General features: G+C 32.7%; 1 long non-coding RNA gene across 1 annotated transcript; it reads left to right on the forward strand.

Moving 5' to 3' along the window:
• Positions 1-14,730: 14,730 nt before the first annotated feature.
• LOC149793990 (uncharacterized) lies at positions 14,731-19,663 on the forward strand. Its single transcript, XR_016422601.1, has 4 exons — positions 14,731-14,820; positions 17,170-17,313; positions 17,888-18,084; positions 19,409-19,663. It is a non-coding gene; the product is annotated as an uncharacterized LOC149793990 (long non-coding RNA).
• The last annotated feature ends 4,504 nt before the right edge of the window (positions 19,664-24,167 follow it).

The raw sequence follows: 24,167 nt of genomic DNA on the forward strand, positions 1-24,167 counted from the left end.
TTAATTAAAGGATCGACTTACTAACCATATCTAGATGCATACATATACTACATTCTACTTCAGGAATTAAAATTTAAAATAGGTTTGATCGTTGCTAAAATAATATAAAACATTGACATGCGAGCAAGTACAAATAATGGTAATGAATATTGTTGTCAAACAAAGAAATAGATTAATACGCTGATACGACCATACAGAACTGGAATCTTTGTGTCAACCACAAACCAATGGGAACAATATTCAACAAAAACAAAATCCATTGAAACCACGTCTAATAGAAACACATAGTATCGTCTGTATAAACAGATCATAATATCTTCTACACCTAGATAACACAGCAAACCCTGAGACTCCTGAAAGGTGTCTTTTTGAAAATATATACAGATCTACCAGGGCGATGAATTGAACAATTTCTTACCTGAATAGATTTTTTGTTTCAAAATTAGAAAATATTCTATAAATATCCTTCATCTTCCCAAGGACTGACCGAATAGTTCAGAAAACGCTTCAGTCACGGAGAGTGTAAGTCATACACTATATAAATCTCATACACTATATAAATCTTCGTAACTCGGAAACATTTACTGTCCAATACATGCAATGGTGCCTTATGCTAAGCAAATGCAAAACTTGGTTTTTGGATTGATTGAGAAGGCAAAAAGCAAATTTTAGTTGGGCATAATTTCTGGTAAAAGAGCGTCCGCTTGAAAACATTTGTATTGTGACATGCCAACGACATCACTCATTGTTTCAGAGCTAAACTGACCCTTATGCGTGGATAATTTCAAGAATTTTAGATGTAAAAGTTTTGTATATTTAAGGAAATTCAAAGATTAACAAAGTTTTCATTTGGTCTTTAATTATGTGTAAACCCTAAAACCCTTAATTTTATTTTTAATTAATTAAAATCATGACTGACAAATGTCTTAATTACTAACAAATGGTAATATATGTCTTAAAACAGTCATGTAAAAGTCATTTATGTTTGCCTTATTGAAACAATCAGGCATGTGCTTCTTGTAATATTTTGAAAAGATTAGACTTCTGAGTACTTAAACCATCCGATTTCAAAAGTTCCGTTGTGTAAATATATTACTCTATTTTAACTCATTTAATAAAATAGTAAATATTTGATTGATAATATACACAGATTAAATATACGAAACATATCTACTAAGGTGACACGCACGGAGTTGTAACATGTCGTTTTTTTCTACATAATTATATCTTGTTGGAAGGCATAAGAAAACATTAGAGTTAAATGAACGCTGCTTGCCATGTGCATTCTCGTGTAATTATACCGTACAATGTAGAGACGTATTAATGCTACCACAAACTATATGTTTGGCAATGAAACGATAAAACGGCCGGTGTTTCATTGATTATATATTTTCCTCATGAAGCAATCATATATAATGCAGGATATTGATAGCATAACGAAATAATAATACAAAGTAAAGTCATAAGGACTATGTACACTTATCTCCTGCAGCTATACATTTATATCCCGCAGCTATACATTCAACGTATTGGTGTACAATTATATTTTATTAAAAACAACTATATAGTGTCAGATGCAATGAATCAACATAACCAAACTTATTGCATTCACAGGAAAGCATTAGCATGAAACTATATGCAACCTTCACTTGTAAGAATATCAGAACGACTACTTATACAGCATATTCATCTGGTCTTATTGTTATAATGGTAACAGTAGTAGGACCGGGTGAATCTCGTCCTGCCTGGCTGATACTACAAGCACTGTAAAGCTCCACCAGGACGTCACTAAGTTCTCTTAACTGATTCAAGGGAAACAATGGTAATGCATGAATTAATAAATCAAGACAGCAAATCACTCGAAAGAGAATTATACAATCTTAATGACTCTAATAATTGTCAAAAGCTTAAAATAATAAAATTCATTATAGATCGTGAAAAGTAGAAACCTTAACGGAATACAGGAGTAAAATGAAATCAAAGATTCAAACACAGGTGTTTTAAAGCCATAGGAATTTACTCTTGTAAGTCCACCAATACAAAATTATTAATAATTTTTTATCAGATCGACCAGATCCAACAAGTATACTTTCTAGGGTATTAACTAAATATTATGATTAGTATTTGAAGTTGACAAGTTACCATACTTTTTTTAAATATTTGAAAATGAACAAGCATTGGAAATAAATCAAGTCGTTTCAACTGTACAACGGTCAAGTGTCCTGGAATACCTCTTCAAGATATCGATCAAGGACCATAGACTAACCAAAATATTCTTATCCGTCTTTGGATATGGCTCCGCAAGAAAATTATTTAAAACTTTAATAGAAAATGCTGACAAGAAGATTGGTTTTGCAGTTTTGTGTTACGGATAGAGGGGCTGATGAACTTTGACTATTTCTAAGTACCTGGCTTACTCGGGGGGAGTTTAGTCAAGCTTTTATATCCTCGCTGACTTAAACATCACCTCATGCAATGTTCTTTTTACTTTTCAAGATCTGAGATACATAATCCAGCGTTAAAACCGAGACGTACTATTTTTTCGAAGTGTTGATTTATTCCTTCTAGAATCGTTTCTTTTACCATACCGAGTTTTGACATTGATTTTAAAGTTCTAACGATAGTTTGGTGAATAATATTACTACTACGGCTACTACTACTAGTAATAATAATAATAATAATAATAATAATAATAATAATAATAATAATAATAACAATAGTTTTGCATTTAGTAATGAAATTCAAATGTTATGAAATATATTTTATTTTGTGGCATGCTTAATATCCGATAGCATATTCCACAATCAGTAGGTTTTCAGCATTTAGTTGCATTTATAAGTTTACAGTACGACGAATAATGTTCGTAACAAAAGAGCCTGCCATTATAAAATAACAACTAGATCCGCATCATACTACCACTAGTACTACTACTATCATTACTAATACTGCTACTACTAATGATAGACACAACATTAGTTAGTCGGGCTGCGAGTGCAATGTCTCTTTTGGGATGAGGTCAAATTTAAGAAAGTTGTGCAAGGTATTAAAATAATTTCATTATATGATCCATTTTATTGCAAGTTCCGTTAGTGGTTGTAAATATGCATTTAACATTATAACAATAATGTATGAGAACGATTTTAAGCTATGACGTCATCATGTTTATATTATGGTGTTTATATAACTGATTGCACAGAAACAGACTGCATTTATTAACGTAGACAACAATACTGAACTCAGTTTGAATTCAGTCTGAAGGAGCAATAAAGCGAAACCATTAACACATTTGGTGTTGTTTACTTTATGAATTGCTATGGTCTCAAGGAGCTTAAACTACGTAATAAATGAAGGAGAAAATCAAACAAGCGATATATAAATCTTAAAAGATAAATTTATTTCAATAAAATACATAGTCAAAGAATGGAAAATAACTTAGAGTGGGTAATGAATTCTTAAAATATTCCTAAATGGTCTATCAACGCAAATAGATTCAAGTCATCCGAAAGCGTTCTTGAAGTATTCCGAAAATAACTGTGATTTGCCTATGTACGAGCACTACGTAAGAATCAATGTTTTGAATCGAAATTTCCTGGAATGTATATAAATAGTACAAACATACTTATAGATCTCTTTGGGACCGATCACAGCGATTAGCACCACGAAGACCATGACAATCATTTACGTTACCATCGACAGAATCAATAACGCATGTAGTTAATTATTGCTATTAACAAAGCATCTGAACAACACTTGTCAAATTCAGTTACTGCGAATCTGGTAATAGGGAGTGCATTTTGAATGTAAGGATACTAAAGAAAATAAATACTACTTAGCCTACCTATGGCTTAGTTTAACGATGTATTTGGTATTGAATGGCATGTGTTAGTGGATCGAAACAATGGAGGTTTTCAGTATTACTCACATCCAGCCGGGATCACAATTATAAAAAATAGAATTGCAAGTGCAAGAAACATTCATAGAGTAACACTACCGCTTATCCCGCTAATACCACACTTGGATTTATTAACAATGCCATAATGATGTTTAACAGTGCACGTTATTAGATAGATAAAAACAAATCGAATCAATTTGGACAATGTTGACGTGGCCAAAACAATTATTGGCTTATACGAATACAGCTAATCCAACAATGACGTTTATCAAGGATACATCTGTTAATGCAGATTCTAACCCGTATGCAAAATGAAGGGACCTACAATAAAAACCAATCCTGCTAGTGATGCAGACGGACGAGCTATTTTCCTTGGCTCTTACGGGTCTTGTAATGGTGGATTTGCTAAGCACCATGTCAACTTCGAAGAGTCTCATTACGATGTTCGTTCTTAATTCCTCTCAGTCACATGTTTGGTTTTTGTAAAGATGTTCGCACGGTTTTGTTGTAAACCAAACATACACATACATTAACCTGCAAACATAAAGTTAATGATGCAATTTAGCGTGATGCAGCTGCTGCGAGTGGTAGAAATATATTAAATACATTATCACTGGATATCTATGCTATCGCTTTCACATTCTACAGAATCACATTTATTCAATAAGTAACCGCTTCAACGAAGTCGTTTCTCGCACATACCACAGACGCACACCGATCATCTGCTATTCTGGGACAACGTATTTGGCAAATGATCATCAAAACCCTTAGGAAGAAATACGGCTTGACATTACAACCAATCATAATACACGTACATGTCACAACATGGGGTCGTATATATACCGGCATTAAAACCTTTACACTGGTTGCATATTTCCGAACATGACTTCATTACACTGTACCCGATTTATTACTATACATTAGAACGCTTGGAATTGTTCAGGCAATCTGTTGTAGACATGTATTTTCATGCAAGACTAGGTGCGGCTGGTGCTAATTACAGATGTTTTACTGTGATAGTTTCTGACACAGCTATGTTGTTGGAGAGTGCTGGAGGCCGAATGAGCGTCATCGATGCACTTGTGGAAAAGTGTAAATTTGATAAGTAAGCATTTTTATTTAGATAATAATATTATACTCAAAATTAACTTGTACAGTTAAAACTTTCTCTGGCAAAATTAATTCGATATGTCACAGTGTGGGTAACCCAAATACAGCTCTCACGGCTAAATTCACCCAAACACAATAACACCCCAAGGACAGTATAAGTATTAAAGTTAGGATGGTCAAAAATGCAAAAGACCATGAAATATGTCCATTCCTTGCAGCGACTGCAGTATTGTTTTCGGCAGCAGTTCGCGTGGTTGCAAAAGCTGCGGCGTTAGTGGCTGTCAGAACTGCATCCGAAGTGACATTACGAAAAGACAAATGGTGGTAGTATTTAAAGGATGAGACCTTCGATTATCGCATACATTGGCCAAATATGAGTTACTCGCGATGGGAAAAGAAATCCAAGCATGGTGTCATGCACTCGTGAAAACTGGTATCATTAAACAGGATTCATCAACAAGCACGGGCGACCGCTGGGTCACATACGTGAAAACATCTCAGCATAGTTTATATTTTCACCCCTAAGGTCTTTAACTGGCAATTGAAGTTGATAATTATTGTTCCAAGTAAACGATCGTTGTTTTATTCGACTATGAGATAACAAACACTGTTGGATGGTCCCATATATGACCATCTTGTCATTGAAGCATTGCTTGCTCTTGAGCGTTCACCAACACCGCAAACACATTAATGATTTCGCATTAAAGTACATTAATTTTATGCAGCATATCTTTTACAACGGTTACTTTGCCCGACGGCACGATGCTGCTGTGGCTCTGAGCAGATTCGCCACATAAATGGACTATTTGTGTTGTTGTGATTTTTGATGAATAAACTGGTAATTTGATAACGTCAAACAAAGACATTCAAATCAAAATATTATTATCACGTTAAAGGGCGACTTTGCAGTAAAGACTATGGTTCATTTCATTGACAACGGTGGAGTCGGAGAGACAGCAGAGTGACGATCACTCTTAACATGAAACAATGCATGGATCAACAGATCATGTGTCCGTACCAAGCGTACTAACTTTCTTGAGCGAAATTTCGGAATGTTAATTAAAGATGGAGGACAACTAATTGACATCTTTACCACAGCATATGGTCGACTTAATTTCTCGCCTGTTTTTCGAAATGAATTTGATATACCTAAAAGTCACATCATAAAGGTGTGAGTCCGGATCATAATTGCTTATCATAACTACGTGTAAAGCTGAGTTATGAAGAATGGGGATGTTGATAAATGATAAGCACTATCACGATTTTGGTTATGTGCCAGCAATACTATTTAACTACAGTGATTGCGATACTGTTATGGAAATGTATCCATTACTTTATCAAGACCATTCGTTGTAGGAGATGAAATTCCGTTCGAAGTAATCAACATTTATCAGGAATGATGGCTAACCTGCATTGGCGTTTGTGTTAAAGCTTCTATCTTATCATTATTATATTGTATTCTATATTAATTTTGTATTGTTTGTAAGTCAGGTGTTTTGTTTAATTCATAATATGTAATAGATAATTGTATTTGGTTTGACCTTGTCCAAATTCAAGTTTATTGTCTAGTTGACTAGACTCGTGTTTTTATTTCTATAAGCAAATAATAAATAGCAAATAATTTCCCTATGATTATGTGTTAACTTTTATGATTATTATCTTTACCTGAGTCAAGGACGTTGTGTATAGCCCATTTTATACTATAACTCTAGTGCTAGTCGTTCTATTTATATCTGTGATTTGATCTATTTAACATTAGAAACCTTCTGGATAGTTATTTTCCATTAGAAAATGCTTGTTTTTACAAAATTCTACTTAAAAGATATGGAAGTGAAAGTAAATCGCTAAAATATAATAGAGTTAAGAAAGCTTGAGCACACAAAAAACACTTACAGTTTCAGAAAGCAGAATGAGAAAGAGACAAGTACAATAACAGTTGCATAAAGAAGAAAGAGAGAGGAAGCGAAGATATAATAATGAAGAAATGTAAATGCAAATTGAAAAAGAAAAAAGAAAAATACAAACAGACAAAGAAGAAATTAAATATAATTTAGATTGAAAACATTATAGCAAGCAAGTGGAAAACATTGCCTCCTCTTCACACAGACATTCAAGTATTGATATTAATAAAATATTATGTGTACCCGCTTTTAAGGAAAAAGAAGTAGATGATATTTTCCTCATTTATTAAGAGCTTTGGACTCCGTTATGACGAAGTGCACATTTTGGCAAAGCTTGTGCCGTCTACATGCCATGTCAAGACAGCAAAATTCTGATTATGATATGGAAGGGTTATGCGTTGGTACATGAGGCTTATCGACAAGAGTTTAGAAATATAAGAAAGAAACTGAACTAATTCGCAAGAAAAAACGAGCAATTAATTGATATTTGGTGCTTGGCAAAGAAAGTTAGTCTAGTTTACGTTAGTCTCAGACATTTGATATGTGTTGATGAGTTCATGGTGAAGTTAGGACTTACGTTGAAGAACACATGGACAAAAATCAATAAAATGAAATTCATACATCAGAAAAGAAATTCTAAGCTAAACAATCTGATATAAATCGGAAAAAAAGCAACCGAATCAAGATAGACCTTATCCAAGTGATCTTATTTCTACGAGGTCGAGGGCACGTTCTTGTTTTAAAAGAAGCACATTTGTTTTGTCAAGAAAACGACAGAATTATTTTATTATTGAGAATTATGAACCACACATGTCGACGTTTCTATATCACTTATGTATCATTCTGCTAATCATATCCCTATTGAAAGTTTAAGGGACAGCGTCTTAGAGTCTTTTATTATCAGGTATTTCGCCTTTTTTGGTGAAGTCTTCTTCAAATGAGAGTCCTCATATTAAGGAAGAACAATGCGGCTTTGTTGATGTTCCTGACCATGGTGTAAATTTGTCAGCAAATTTGGTTTCAGGACCCTTGACAGTCGGAACAGTACAATCTTTACACATTGAGGGTATTCATCTATTACTAGATATGAACTAGATGAAAGCATGGTTCAGGTTAATCCACTTATAAATGAAGATCTTTTATAGTTTCAGAAAATTGATACTGTTGAAAAGGAAGTCCTTAAATTATACCCAGCTTTTGCAACTACTAGAGCTATACAAAAGAATGCTCTTGAGAATGTTTTTTATCCTTAATGTATTTCTTCAGCTGACATATGTATTGGTCAGGCTTTTGAAGTGGTCACTTTTGCCCTTATATTCGTCAATCAACAGCTGTTGATCAGCGGTCCTATTTTTGCTACTCATTTTCTTCATTCTAATGAGGGTGATAAGGGACAATCACTTGTCGAACAGAAAATGTTCCTGAGATATCTACATTGTTTCAGAGGGCTATTAGCATAATATACTGGTTGTTAATTTGTTATAAATAGGTCCTTATAAAGAATTTGAGACATTCTGGGATACCTGCTGGTGACGAGTTCTCAATGGGTTATCAAAATTTAATTTCAAAGTCGTTTAGACAGACCATTCTTTTGTTAACCCATAATTTGATTTGGCTGGTCATTTAGAGACCTATACGATTTTTCACAAGATCTTAAATCACTTTTATTGGCCAAAAATTAAAAGTGATCTGTTCATCCTTGTCAAAAGATAAGAAAACACAAATCAGAATAAACCTAAGGGTCATCTGCAACCTAATAGTCTAATAGTGCATGTGACGCAACATTTAGCAGAATAATTGTAGACTGTGTTGGACCCTTACCTGAGAATAATTTTAAAATTAAATTCAGATATAACAGATCTGCTAAGGAGCCAACTTTTCAATCCCGTGACACAGTTCTGTCTCTTATGCTCATTCTTCAAATTTCTCTTCACATTAGATATCGTGGTTCTTAAAAAGGTAGAATGAAAACACGTGAGTTAAATTACCAGATTAGTGCTCCTGAGAGTGAAGATGATTTTGTTTAAAATGCCGGTATTTTGATAGGGAGGTTAATCACACAGTAAATATAGCTTAACCTCTCCTACACAGTGAAAATTTAAGCGATGGAATACAAATCGGACTGTAGTGGTTTAGGAGTAACCAATCAATAGAATTCATAAATTATGAAACATCTAGACAAACAAACGTTCACATATGCAACAACAACTAAATAATTAATTAAAATAGCTATTGCTTGAATATGAGCACTTGTTTACAGATGTTTCGCACGAACAAAGCAAATCTGCCATTACGCTGAAATTGCATATTCTACATTAGTGAAACTGAATCCGTACAGGATGAATCCTCATAGACAGGAATATTTGGAAAAAGAAATTAAGTTTTAGCTAAAGACTGAACTCATAGAACCGAATAATAGTGTCTAGAGTTCACTATTAATGCTTGCACCTAAAATAGATAATACTTTCCGTATGTGCATATACTATAGAAAGGTGATTAGAGTGACCAAAACAGATTCGTTTTAATTGCAAAGAATCAGCGAATGAATTAATAAAATTGGAAAATATGCCACCAAATTGGACCTTTTGAAAGGATAATGTCAAACTGCACTGACGGAAACGGAAAATGAAATATCGTTATTTTTTAAATATAAAGAGATGTCTTTTGATATAAAAGATTCGTCTTGTTCTTTGCAATATCCTTACATCTGGTATAGATACGTGCGATGTTTACATGGATGACGTCATTATCAACAACGTCACCTGGAAAGATCTCTTAGAGACAATTCGGACATTCTTTGACAGACTCCAAATTTGACAATTAATTTACCCAAAGATGATTTTTTTTCATGCTCATGTTATATTCTATGACATATCTTGGGACATGGACAACATATACCAAGAGATGTTTAGGTCAAGGCTCCCTCTGATTTCCATGTGTCTATCAGTAACGAATCAACCTTTAGAACATTTGGGTATGGCTGAATAATATCGGAAATGTTTGCTTGTTATATAATTGCTAAACCCCTGACACATTTGTTAAAAAAGAGAACCAACATTTATTGGCCTCGAAAAAGTCAGAAGGCTTTTGATAAGTTAAATTCTATAGTTAAGAATGCACGATTTCCTTCCTCAGAGAATCTTTTAAAATGTCTGTTAATGCAAGCAATGTTTGGATTATGCATTACTAATTAAAGAAGAGAAAATGGGATCGTTCATCAGGTGTTGTCTTTTTCTAAGTAATTAAACAAGCAGCAAATAAATTATCCATCAATCGATAAGGAAAGTTTGGATTTGATATTGCCTTTACAGACTTTGAATTGTACATTAGTTCAGCGCCTTCTTTGATTATTGTGTTTAGTGACGCAAATACCTTATCTTGATAGGTAAGAAAAAAATAAATATCATAGAAGGTTAACATTTGATTTTGCAGCAAAACATTATTGGCGTCAGGCACACAAAGGGAAAATAATATATAATAGCAGACTCAATTTTACATGCAGCAAAATTATCTGAATGCGTAGATGGCAAATTATCCTTTATAGAGAATATATGTAGTTATTTGCTATTGCAATATTCTAACAAAAGCATGTATTTTATTAACTGAACGATACTCTTAAAATATTTATGATCATTGCTAAAGGGAAGAATGGCTGCTAATCACCATAACAAAGAATATATTTATACTGAGTACTTGAAACACACGTTCCAAGCTGTTTTCAGTCCAGACAATAATTACACAGCTATTATAGGCAACTACAACTTTAAATCAATGCATGCAATATACAATGAACTGTAATAATCTATAATGAGTCGAGACAGTTGTGAGGTTACTTGAAACCATTAATACATTTTGGAGATCAAATCAATAAGACAAAACATCCTCCACCAAACAAACTGTTTAAGTTTGCAAGCGTCTGTACTTTAGGTATGGATGCCTATATATATATATATATATATATATATATATATATATATATATATATATATATATATATATATATATATATATATATATATATATATATATATATATATATATATATATATATATATATATATATATATATATATATATATATATATATATATATATATATATATATATATAATATTCATAATACTGTTTTAATGACTGTCTAATGCCAACATTATATGATCGTAGTATGCACTTTAGTTATTAGACTTGTATAATGCGTAAGTCGATTTCATTTATAAATTCCCGGGTTGAAATGAACTAAAGTTCTCATACATATTACGAGATCCAGAAAGTATGTTTATTCTAATAAAAGGTCCAACTAACCTATTTCATATGTGGCTAGAACTAGAAGAATTCATTTTTGCGGTGATTTGATTATTTTGCATTGCAATTTCTGGCATATATACAATGATTATTACGCTAAATCATTTATTCTTAACAGTACTACTGGTCTTGTATGAGTCACTGACAGGATTGATTCATTTATTTAAATTATATCATTCTTTGGATGTGTTGTGTCCTAAGACTATTTGGATAATAGTTGTACGATATTACGATGAAACATACGATGGCATTTGGATATAGAGGTATTAGAATCACAGTTGACACATTCAACGACATTTAGATTTATGACAGTGATTCATCTGTATTGTTGGTACATCAGTAGAAGAAAGTCATCATTCGGAGAACCTTGCTAACATATTTGAAGTACTTGGACGTATTGGAATTTATTGAAATCTCTGGAATTTTAGGAATTTATTCACAATACTGTCATTTATTTTTATTTTTTCACATTGTGTTTTAGGTAACTAAATTTATGTTTTCAATTACACAAATGTTGTTGGTTATCGCTCTTCCTCGTTACCGTAGTTTAAGACACTAGATTCGTAAAAAGTGACTTTCATTCACACCATGTTTATGGATATTGCATGCAATTACAAAATGTTGACAGAAAATACTGAATATCTGCATTGCAGAAATAGACGGGAAACTAGGTTTCCGTGTTATTATTATTATCAAGTCCATACCATTGTGGGAAACATAAGTAATTTTAGTCTTGAATATCCTGAGAAAACAGATGAGAGAAATGAGCAAACACGCATACACACTCAAGTGCATGAGATATTAAAGGATTACCATTTTGATAAATATGAACACTTAGAAAGAATAAAGAAAGAAACAACATTACGATCTGTGAGACAGACTGGAACTAAACGATACACTAAAGCTGAAGTGATACAAAACATATTGACGACAAAACAAACATTAAAAGCTCTCAGAAGCACATAACGTGTTTAGAGGTGACTTATTACCCTCTCTACAAAATCAAAATTAAAATAAATGATGAATCAAAATGTAAATTTAAGATGACAAACCAAGCGGTCGAACATACTAAAAACCAAACGAAAAACTTCTCTAGAAATGTTTAATAATAGTTGGAATTGCAACTTGAGCAGTTAGAAAGACCACCATGTTTAAATTCAAGAAACCTATTAAGCAAATCAAAAGGTACTTAAAGACTTTTAAAGTGCTAATAAAGATGAAAGAAAAGTAACCGCTTAAAGTGACAATTTGTCACAGCGCATGAAAGAATGATTTACCTGAAATAACGGGGGAAAAAAACAATACGAAATCGTTCTAATCTATAAGGAAATCTACCACTTGTATCTTATATACCTGACAAAGTTATGATATGAAAATAACAAGCATTACCAAGACTGCAAATGAAGTTTGCTGCTGCAAAAATCAATTGCGTGATAATAATTTTGACTGAGAATTAATGAATAATATTGATTTTGTATTTTAAAAAGTATTTATAAATTAGATAATAGTTTGAGAGAATTTAACACATATTGTAAAAACATGGAATAAACTTTTGCAAACTAAACAGATACATTTAAAGCTAAGATCGCTATGCAGACACTTGCATCAACGTGATGAATTAATACGGTTCAACCAGAAATGGTATGAAGTATAGATACATTCAGAACTGAATGAATCATATAAATGTTTATAAACAATATTGCAAATACATACTATGTATGATGAAAAAGACAGGTTAAAAGAATATAACAGGAATTGGATGACAAAACCAAGCTAACATGACCTTTTGCAGTTTGTCCACCAACCTTGAATAACAAAGAAATTCGCTTTTTGGAGACTAACTTAGAATTTATTTCTAACGGGTTGTTTCTTTGGATAAGGTCAACACAATAAACCATTGCCATTAGCCAAAATATACTTACAAGTTATGGATTTAGCTATAGTTGAAGAATGTTTGCTTAATATATGCCGCTAGAAACAGATCCTTTAAGTAACAGTTTAGAAAAAGAAATACACCCAATTACATATTTCTAGGAACTTGCTTTCTCCTATTATAAAATAAGTATTACACGTATATGGTCTTAAATTACGTAAAAGAAAAGAGTGAACATCGACAGGGTTTGTGACATTTAAAATATTAATTTATTTCGCTAAATACAAAATGAAAATTTAAAAAAATCTTACAGTATTTTCAATTTTAAAATATTATAGTCAAAATAGTTATATCATACGTCCCAATATATAGTTACATATGAATTCAAGAGTTAATCCGAACTGAACGCCATGATGTACCAGCAGCCTCTAATGTGATAATATGCCAACAGGCCTTTGATGCATCACACTGATATAATTCAAAATGTCCCTAAACAAACTTCACTATAATTCCAAAATAATGATTTAGGCTGAAAAATTGTATTTGAGTACTTTGTAATTCCACTGATTAGTTTAAATAAATCAGATCGCCCAAATCAAAAGCTGAACACAACAATAGATCACAGTCCTCTTAAGAAGTCAAACGAGGAATGAGTACTTTTGAAGTTAAGAACGTAAATTTGAAAAGCAAAGAAGAATGACAGAGTCATTGATATAGGTCAAACTCCTTTCTAAAACATTCTACGTTGTCAACAAGACCTTGAATTTCCAAGTGGAAATACAATGTTTTCAACTCAGACATAAGTATACATATGTACCTAAATTAATAATGAGCTAATTTGTAATCTATATTAGCTATATAATATGCCCATTGCAAAATAGATGTCACTAGACAGGTAGACTATTATATATTTTATTGGACCAAACCAAAGTCAATTCTAAACGCAAATATATATTTATAGTATAAAGTGAACAATATATATATATATATATATATATATATATATATATATATATATATATATATATATATATATATATATATATATATATATATATATATATATATATATATATATATATATATATATATATATATATATATCAGAGTCTGACAGAGACTCTTTGATGGAAAGTTAAATTTTTTATGAATAAGCCTTGGAAATTTTACAGGAATTTTGTTCTTAACTTATAAAGGACAGAGATTTCGATTGACTCTTATTTATGCCAACTGCCCAAAACTAATTTATAAAAATGAGTCATAGTTTTTTTCTACATGCCAATATGCCAATAGTTCGTCTGTCTACATTGTTTCTGTTCTAGCCTGCATGAACCTTTTAATATTCTGATTATTTAATCTGACGAAAAATGAGGTAGCGATAAGAGTTTTTATAATTGATTCAATTTTCTACACCACTTAATCGTTTGGAAACAAAATGGAAAAATACCCCATCATGTTATTGGGGGGGTCAAAGGGAGAGAATTTGATTGATATTTGACACGTTTAGTCTCACTTTGTTGCATGACTGATTACAATTATGTCTTGAAATTAAACACTTTTAAAAAAACAATTCATGTCTCGCTTGTATGACCTGCACACTGACATATCTTAGTCATCGCTTGTATAAAAGGTACACCTGAAACTAATAATCTGCAGTGTCCTGGACAGCTTAGGTCTGGAAGCTACTGACATGCAGCACTTTTTAGCCTTGATTGTCATAGGCCTATGCCTGTGGGAACACTGTAAGTATGTCTTTCTAATTCATCTTTATTTCCAGAATATGTTAATTGCATTTAATTGTACAAATTTGGTTATTACTGCCTTGTTAATAGACTCTAAAATATTGGCAGTCACGGAAGCAAATTATATCTATATGGAATTTGGTTATATGAATTTCAAGCTTGCATATAGCCCGTATGTATCGCTAACTTGAACGGAGCCTGTAGCAACCATCACTAGCATACACAGAGCCGCATCAAATTTATTCTCCGCACTTAAGTCGTATCTGTCTCACAAATATTGCAAGTACAAGGTTTGGAATCGTACCTTTGCTTAAAATAAATAAAATTATAAGCGTTAGAATTGCAAAACTATTTCAAGCGGAATCTTGTGCTCTACAATTCACTGCAACCTTCTATCAGGTGTGTAATGTGCAGCTTTGTGTTGGTTAATTTTGTACAAATATACACGTTAAAAATCGACTTTCTCTTATTTTAACCTGTTATATCCCAGTATATAATGGATTGTTATACAAATATATGCAATCCAAGGTAAATGTAATGTCCTCTCTCTACCCGCTCCGTCAATGTTATTATCTTCACACATTTTTCTTATTCCACATTGAATTTATTTTCGTGTATACAGTACAATGTGTTGATCTTAGCATCTCCTGTGTTGCGTTATAACGATATTGTATGTCCGAATTTCTTTTAATACCTCATTGTCATGTTTCATTATTTGCAATTTTATTCCGTCATTAACCACATCAGCTACGTTATAAAAGTAAATTATTAATGGAGAGAGGGCTCACAATCAACGAATGCTTAGCATTTAATACTCTATACGTCTTGTTTGATTTTTTGTACTTACCTTGGGGGCTTCTGTAAATAAAAAGTGTTTAAAAGAAGTCAGAATCATCACCACAACTACCACTATGACCATCGCTATCACCATTATTATTGCCACTATCGTCGTCACCATCATCACTACTAATACTAATACGGCCGTCACTATCAGTACCACGACAGGCATACATACAATCAGACTGAAAAAGTGTACTACATTTGTAAAATGATGATGTGGCATTACGCGGCATCATACTTTAAAATAAGTTCTGCAGATAATTATAGTTTGTATTTCGATCGATTTGAACATGCATAAATAAGTAGCCTAACGCATTAAACCTATATAAAGAAAGACATTCGATATTTCATTTATCATGATAGCTCTCCATTGGAGCAAATTTATGTCTTAAACGATAAGAATACATGTGAAATAAATCAAGCCAAAGTAATGAGGCAACTAGAAGGATGGGTATAAAACGAATTAAAAAGTATAAGTCGAATAAAAAGAATAGAGTGAAACAATGACTACGTGCTAATTTGTTTCAAAATAATTGTCCTTTTTGTCCCCATCTTAAACAATCTTCGGATACTCAACCAGCTTTATTTACCTGATTGCATTATTTTTGTTTTACCTAAACGACCGAGGTTGTTCCATTTTGGAGCAGTTCACTATACTGAAACTAATTTTATCTGTAGGTCATTAATTTGTTGGAATTAACAATAGTACCTTCAGATGGAGTCTTCCCTTTTATGTGTTAAACATATGTTGCTATATTTTACCGAGATATATTTGTATGCTCTATTGTCTTGGAGTTTATAAAATCAATGGTAATTGCTAATTTGAAAGCAATGTATTTATCAGATACAAACGAACTGTTCTAGTAGATTGTTCAGTTGTGGGGGTATTTTCTAACTTTCCTTTCGTTATTCAAACTCATCTCCATCATTACCAATTTATGGAAAAATTTTCTAATTGTGGAAATGATAATTCGGATGATGTAGAGAATGTAAAATGTTAACACAAATATAGTCTGATACTAAAACATAAAATTCAGCTTTAGAACCTTGAGATTGGCGCAATTATGCATTCATAATTAATCCATTTGAAATTCATCAAATTCTCCAAATTAAAATGTAAATTATTTGTTATAAACCCAAATTCGTAGCAACGTACTTTTGAAATAAATGGACAATGTAATACACACAAAAAATGTTTCATTAGAAAAAACACCTAAGTGAATAGTATTTTTCTCTCGCATTTAGGAATATATTTAAACGTCAATAGCAGTTTAGAGAGATGGAATTCATGCTCAAGGCACTTACCTTCGTAAGTTAATAATACAATGATGTTAGCAAGTTTGGAACAATTTGGCTTATAACAATTTCGTAAAAACAAATATTACATTTAGATACTTATGTGTGTGTATTATTTGCTTTTGTTTATGATTCCTCATTTTCATGCAGCGTGATTACTACATCTATAACTACATGTCCTTATTGACCGTAAACCATGGTTTCTGTTTGCAGGTATTACAACTTGTCCGGATGGAAGTTCAAGCCGTTTGCCGTGCGATCCGAAACTTCACTTCGTATGTCCAGAGGGATATAAATGCGTTCCACATTTTCCACCAGTTCCATTTCCCGGCCACTGCTGTTTAGATAAAGCGATCTGTATGTATTCATCTTTTGTTGCCTCGTTCCGGCCTGTCTGCCTGTTCTGTGTACTTATTTGTTATGAATCTGCATTTCAGTAAGAACAATAATAATAACACCTATATGCATTTTGTTTTCTTTTTTAGTATTTGTTGTAATTGCTAGTCTTAATGATGCGATGATATCATTAAGAGGCTGCAGCTGCAGTCCGACATGATAAACGGTATTATTAGTGATTGCTACAAAATTAAATTATCTTAGCAGATTTATATGATCGGTTGCAGCGACATATAATTTGATAACATCATATGTTGTTTGGAGTTCGCTACATAATTTATTTTATATCTATTGGAAATAATTTACAAGCTAACTTTATTTTTGGTCATCTTAAGGCCCCTTTTCCTTTTTCCACATATTTGTGGACGTTATACCCTTTCTCTTGAAATATCACACACCATTCAGGATAACTTACGGTGCTAATACAGCTTTATGCTACAAACACGTATGATTTCCTGATATATAATATGGGACGATTGGTATTTAACTTAAAAGAAGGTTACACATTTCACGAGTACGTACTTGTCTGTTACAGCTGATTACACTTGTCCACATGGATTCCCCTTGGAGTATGGCAATCCCTTTGGTTTGTATCGATGTGATGGCAAAATACCGAACTCAAAGAAATGTCCTCATCCTTATCGATGCCATCCTGTGGAAAGGACACACACGAGGATAGGAATATGCTGTCGCCACTAGTTTACTGGGAACATCACTGACTTGTCAAAAAGCGTAAGTCTGAAGTTCGTCTATTAGTTTTTAAAATTTGAGTCATAATGATCGCTGGACTTAATTGACTGTTCTTAGACAATTGTTAATTCAATGCAGACTACAAAGATATTCAAACGGTGTAAGAAGTTGCTGTTGACGGACATTTTGTTTCTCATTTTGTTCATATCCATAGATGCATTTAGAGTCAAGTGCAATCGTACAACTGAAAACAATTGTGATTCTAATTCTGGTCTACAAGTAAAAATAAAGAAATAAAATCAAAAGAGACGGCCAGGTTAGTCAATACATATCGAACATGGTTATCACGGTCTAGGAAAGCTGAAATAAAACTTATTTCCTTTCATATCCTGGTCAGTCTTGTAATTAATGCCAAAACATTTCATATTTTGTAAAATACGTGAAAGGTAGTCGCATAATAAAAGGTATTGTCTCAAGAAAATCAGGTAGGCAGATATCTCTGAGCATTTCAAAGTAATGGGTTCTCGATCAATTACAAAGAAATCCGATTTACATTGATGAAACTTCTTTAGATGACTACATCGGCATATAAAACGCCAGCAGATATGTCACGGAAAAATTAAATAGTCGGCTAGAAATGGTCATAAAAAAATATTAGGCAATATATATGCAGCCATTATTTAACAAATCTTGAAACGTTCACTGTTCGTTATGAGTCCTTGGTCAGCTGCACATATTCATGTGACCTGATAGAATTGAAATTTCAGAAGACGCTGCTTTTATTACGTTTTACTCTTGACTTTGCATATTTTCCTAAAATTGCTTGGTCGACTCTAGCATGTTTCAAACTGTACAGTAGTGCAACTATTGTATTGCCAAAATGTACACGATATCTTCATGAAGGAAATATCAAATGTATGTGTGTATGTCTTTTCTTAGATATGTTGCTTATATAAGGTGAACAAATGTGTTTCATAAGACTACATGAATATCAGAATTGTATATTTCCGAAATGGCAAAGGCACATGGTAAAACGTACCACGAACAACGTTAAGCAGCTAGTATTGCTAGTAAAACGAAAGCGTGTCATCAAGTAAAAGTAACAGCTAATGTCACTGTAAAGTACATTCCCATTTTACATGTCTAATTTAGTATCGGTTCATTACTATCGCGCATGTCAAGTCAGTGAAAGATGAGCAATAATAAATTAATAAATACATAAATAAATAGATACATAAGCAATCTGCCAAATTTAATATTATTTGTATTGATATATATTTTGATTGACCATTGAGTAACAATCGATAATTCTAACATTGTCGCGTATCTTCATTGTGACCACCAGTGAAAACATGACATTTTTCAGGTTTACAGACGTGCAAACCGTGGCAGACGAAACACTGATTGCAGGACTATATAAACTACATCTTCTGTCAATACAGGTTTATGAATTATGCATACATTTTGTTCTTTTTATGCAGTGAAAGTTTTGACTTGACAGAATGGCTTCAGGAGAAACAAAAAAAAACCGATTAAAATCAGCATTTCCATCGATTCACATCATTGTTTCGAAAGTGACATTGCTTGACCTTGTAGTTATAATTAAAGAATTTGAAGTTCATATTTTGTTTCTTTTGTATTCCCCACATTAAATGGTGTTGCTATAAATACAATATAACTGAATATTGACCTTTGCCACATATAAATAGTCTGTTTTCATTGGATAATTTTGGTTCGATGGTGATTGTGTGTCAGTGTGTAAACATTCAAAAAACTTAAGACGTTCACAATAAGTGCAACCTACTTAAAATTAATTCCTTTTAATTACAGCCTGTTAACACCTGTCCTCATTAGAACTTTCTTTTCATTTTATATCGTTTGTGTTCTCTTAGTTAAATAACTCGGCCACAAGAGTCGAAGGAGGATAAAGAGAAATGGCATCTGTTTTAAAACAGTCTAGTACCACAATAGATTCATGCTGCAAGTAAATCAAAACTTGTGTTGGAAATTGTATTATTTTCTTCATTGAATTATAAAATTAAAAAGAATACTTCAGTGTTGTAAAATGTCTCCACGAAAGCACCTTCTTGATTAGATAAAGTTCAATTTGTAATATTTTGTAGCATTTTGGTTGTTTTTCAATACTGATCAGGAAAAATGACTTCAGTGGCATGATATTTTCGAAACTTCTCTTACTTAACTAAATTAGCTGAGCATAATAAGCTTACTCTAACATATTCATCACACTATGTCGTTTAACTTTGGTTTGAAAAGAAATTTTGTAGTATCGAATGTCAGATGTAAATTACTTGGTTTGTTTAGAGCAGTTCAATTAGGAATATAAAAAAAATATTTTTATCTTCTCGTGCAACATTCTTCTTTTATTTGCTTTCTCCCGGGAGGTGTTGGATTACATAACCGTTGTAAGATGACAAGGTACATGCATTTTAGTTGTTTTTGGCAGGGTTCATGTCAGCTTATCAGCTGTAAATCTTTTCTAAACAAACATGTCTTTACTAGCCCCTTGTATTATTTTAAGATTGATGAAAATCAATTGTATTCAACCTTTATGAACTCCCCTCCCTTTTAATTTAGGTCAAAGGCTTCATCATGGTTAGTCTCTAAAACAGGTATCATGTATGCAGGGACTAGTTGATATAGAATATATTTCAGCATCTATTTATATAACCTTTTGTGATACAGCTAGTATAACGTACATTCCTCACTTGAGATTCTTCAGGCTCCAGCATCATTTTGTCAAACAGTAAAGACGCATAATATATGTATCGAAAGAACAATTCATCTAACGGTCAGTTTTCCAAGAAGTCCATTATCCTTAATATCACTCTGGCGGCCCCCTTGAAGTAAATTGATCGGAAAGTGATCGCCGAAAGGAGCAAACAGTTGTCTCACTGAGTATAACACCACCGCGAATTATACTCCAGCGAAACGGACATATTTCTGCTATTGCTTTGTGAATTGTCCGATTTAACATTGTTGTTGTTGTTGTTGTGGGGTTTAACGCCATTTTTCAGCACACGATAGGCTATACATGGCGGCCAGTATTAATGGTGGAGGAAGAACCCGGGAAAACACCGGAAAGAACCACTGACCCACGAGAAGCTACTGGAAAGCTTTCTCACATACCCACATTGGCTGAATCCTAGACTCGAACCGCCGCAGACAGAGGTGAGATGGCAGTGATCCGTAACGAAGAGCGCTTTAGACCACTCGGCTACTCGGGGCGCCCCGATTTAACATATAGGAGCTCGAAGAAGTGCATACAGTGCTAGATCACTAGATTACTTGTCAAGCAGAAATGCGCTCGCAAGAAAATCAATTCAAGACAATGTGCTCAGGAGTGAAAAGTACACCCAGCAACCACATCGCCATTGTTGGAAGAAAATAATGATTCATTACAAAGGACATGCGCGACGCCAGCATATCACTCAACAGAAGCATAACGGAACATAACGGAGATCGTGACAGTTACTAAGTCATTTCACTAATCGGCATTTCAGGGAAGATATTTTGCAAGGGTCATTTTGAAGAGACTCTAAAACCTCGGTGATAGAGTACTTATGGAGACACAGCATAATACGATTATGGTTGTGCATGGATAATACCAGTGTTCAGACAAGTAATCATTTAAGTAGATTAGTTAACTTCTGTCTAAACTTTAGATTTCATATCCAGTTTCGTCGTGTAGCAGTCAGTTGTTCAAAAACGTGAAATATTTTCAAACGTGAGGTTAAATTTCATCATCAAACTAAGTCATTATTTGGTCATAGAATTAAAAAGAGTAAGAATCGTTTCCAAAGGTAAAAATTTATTTAGAAAATGAAAACGATTTGAAGGTCAAATCCAAAATTCAGTTATCCATAGCATATAGTGAATATTCCAAATTAATAAAACAAACAAACAACTAAAATTAAATATACACAAAAATACGAAAATGTTCAAGTGAATATGTTGTTCTCTAGAATTATGTCCCAAAATAAATGTTGTTTAAGTGTACATCAATTAAACCTATAACCAACGTTTGGATTTTCGCAATATAACTCACTATTGCATGCTTCCGAGATACCAAGTTTGTATATCTTACGCTTTGCACTACGCGTGGCCCAATTATGATCTTAGCTGATCGGTTAATCGCCTTGGCAAGCAAGAGGTAGACGAAGGGTAAGTAGTGAATATTTTCTAATTTTGAAAAACAAGTTCCAGTGGAGTAAAAGTTGATTAATTCGTCGCTGTGGTAGATCTTTGTATATTTATATTCGAATTCAATCTTCATTCTAACAAAAAAAAATGCTGACACCTTTTTAAGTTTTAATTACCTTGTAATCGGTATCGAGTGTCGATAATGTTCAGTGTATGAAGAGAGAACATCAATAATTGACCTAACATGTATCCAGTGTTTATATTACAACAGAGTGCCTTTGATCAGTATTACATTTTGCTATTCTCTCTAGGTCTAGAAGACGATCTTGTTATGCCGACAACAATATGCGTTTCTATTAGACTTGGTTGGAATGGATATTGGTTTTGTATAATATACCTGCCTTTGTCGTGTGCTTGCATATTTGCCAGGAAGAGATCCCCGTTCTGTATGGTCAAATGCGTAATCATTTTAGTAACTTCTGTATTTGTTTGACAGCATTGTTCATTGTTACGATTTTTACTTGCTCGCATTAAAATGTTCATATTCTTTTAAAAGGATCAATAATATCACCACTCAGATTGTGGTATTGGCAGATGTGCTATGTACAAAGACTTCAGCAGCGTCAAAGACCATGGACATTTATTTTATCTGTGCTTTTTAAATATTTTCCTAAGCTAACTATTTTCGAATACTTTGCTTTTTGTATATGTGAATACATGAACTATCTGCATTCAGATAAGTCGATGGCAATAAGCCCTTGTTTAATTATAGCTTGTTTTTGTCTGTATACACTTTTTTCTTTTGTAATATAAATAATTAAATATTAAAAATAGTAGTATCGTGGGAGAAACAGAGCTATTGTATTGTATTGTATCTTTGTGTACGCTTTCTTTCCAAGGTTGTGTTTACTTTATGTATAAATGCTGACAAACAATTTACCACTGAAACTAGCTACGTATACCAAAACGTGTATTCTCTAGCATGCCTAGTGTTGGTAACATAACGAGTACACATTAGAATACTTTATCGCGGTCTTTAGTGCAATTCTAAGTTATCTATTTATAGTTCAGGATCATTGAATACGGAGTTGGAAGAGATGGAACTACCATGATTAAATTCGGAGTTATAAGATTAAGTACTATGGTAAAGCAAACTAGGAGTATTATAACAACCAAAACAAAGGTGATGGATAATATGATGTAACAAAGTCGACGTCTTTCTTTGTGTGCAAATGTTAAACAATACATTAAAAAGGAAAGAGTTGAAACTTCAAAAGTATTTTTTTTATTGCAACATGATCAATCAAAGAGGAAGATAATGAATTGGGGAGCTGAGATGACAAGAAAATAAATTAATCAAATATTTTATGATGACTTTACTTTGGTAGAAACACGTACACGTCTTTTAATGACAACATTATAATTGTACTGTACGGATTTATAAACGAATAACGTATGCAATGATATGGAATGTAATATTCAGTTTCACTACGAAAATATAATATTCAAGCAAATATGATCATTATTTTAAGATTTTAATTAATATTTTAATGCTAATAATACTATCATACAGGTTAGAGAATTTTTAATTCGTACTGTACGTAGATTCGAACCCAGGTCCGTGGGTAAACGGTACCCATCGCCTTGCAGTAAGAAAAAGTGAAATGTTAATGGTGTACGCAAAGTGTCTGTTTAAGCAAACTAAAAATCAGGACGAGATGGTTTAATTTGAATATACCATCACTAGAGATATAAAATATGTTGTATAAATTTGCGTTAAGTTGTTATTATGACGAACGATAGTTATTGGATAGCATATACACGGTCTCATTTCTATACTTTGTAACCTTGTAACCAAACTGATATTCAAACCTCAATAACAATTCATTTCCATCCCTTTATTATATCTTTTAAGTTATCTCTAATATAACTACCACATATTCAATTCATATCTGGCAAACACA

Source organism: Sinohyriopsis cumingii, chromosome 8 (assembly GCF_028554795.1).
Source record: "Sinohyriopsis cumingii isolate HCF-2022 chromosome 8, ASM2855479v2, whole genome shotgun sequence".
Lineage (NCBI taxonomy): Eukaryota > Metazoa > Mollusca > Bivalvia > Unionida > Unionidae > Sinohyriopsis > Sinohyriopsis cumingii.